The following is a 651-nucleotide window of genomic DNA, read 5'->3' as shown; positions in this document are numbered from 1 at the left end:
CCTCTGTAACTTGATTTGTGCCACTATTAGAACCTGTACTTGGAATATTATTGTTTTTTAATTTTTGACTCATGTACTTTTTTTTTCCCACGGGACTGGTTCTTTATTTCCAAAAGACACTTGACAATTTTCAGTATCAAAACAGCTGCACTATTGGTTTCTCGTTCTCCCAGCTGGCCCCCAAAAGAGACCACACCATAGGGGAGTACAGTTTAAGCCAATAAGCTGGAGCATGCACACCTAACATACTTCAGAGAAACTTTACCCAAAAGGGAGAATTGGGTAGGGAAAGGGCTTTAAAAGATTAGCACACTGCAGTCTACATACTGCGGAGAGAAATCATAGCCAGATGGTGTGGCCAGTGCACCCACAACCCGAAATAAGCAAAGTTCAAATTAATACAAAATTTGAAAAAAGTTTTATACCAAGATATTCAAGATTACTCCAGAACTGACTGATACAAAGCACTTTGAGATGGCACTTTGAGAAAAAGCAGCTTCAGACCCAGAAATGGGTGTTGTTGTTGTGTTGTTGTTATGTACCGTTGAGTCGCCTGCGACTCATAGCGACCCTATGTACAACAGCCCTAAACTCCGCTCTGTCCCTTGCCAATCGCACTGTCTCTGACACTCCCATCCCAATTATCCCAGT

This window comes from Elephantulus edwardii, unplaced genomic scaffold (assembly GCF_000299155.1).
Source record: "Elephantulus edwardii isolate Elephantulus edwardi_28Jun2011 unplaced genomic scaffold, EleEdw1.0 scaffold00152, whole genome shotgun sequence".
Taxonomy (NCBI): domain Eukaryota; kingdom Metazoa; phylum Chordata; class Mammalia; order Macroscelidea; family Macroscelididae; genus Elephantulus; species Elephantulus edwardii.
The sequence above is the reverse complement of the archived record's forward strand: the minus strand, read 5'-3'. Positions refer to the sequence as shown.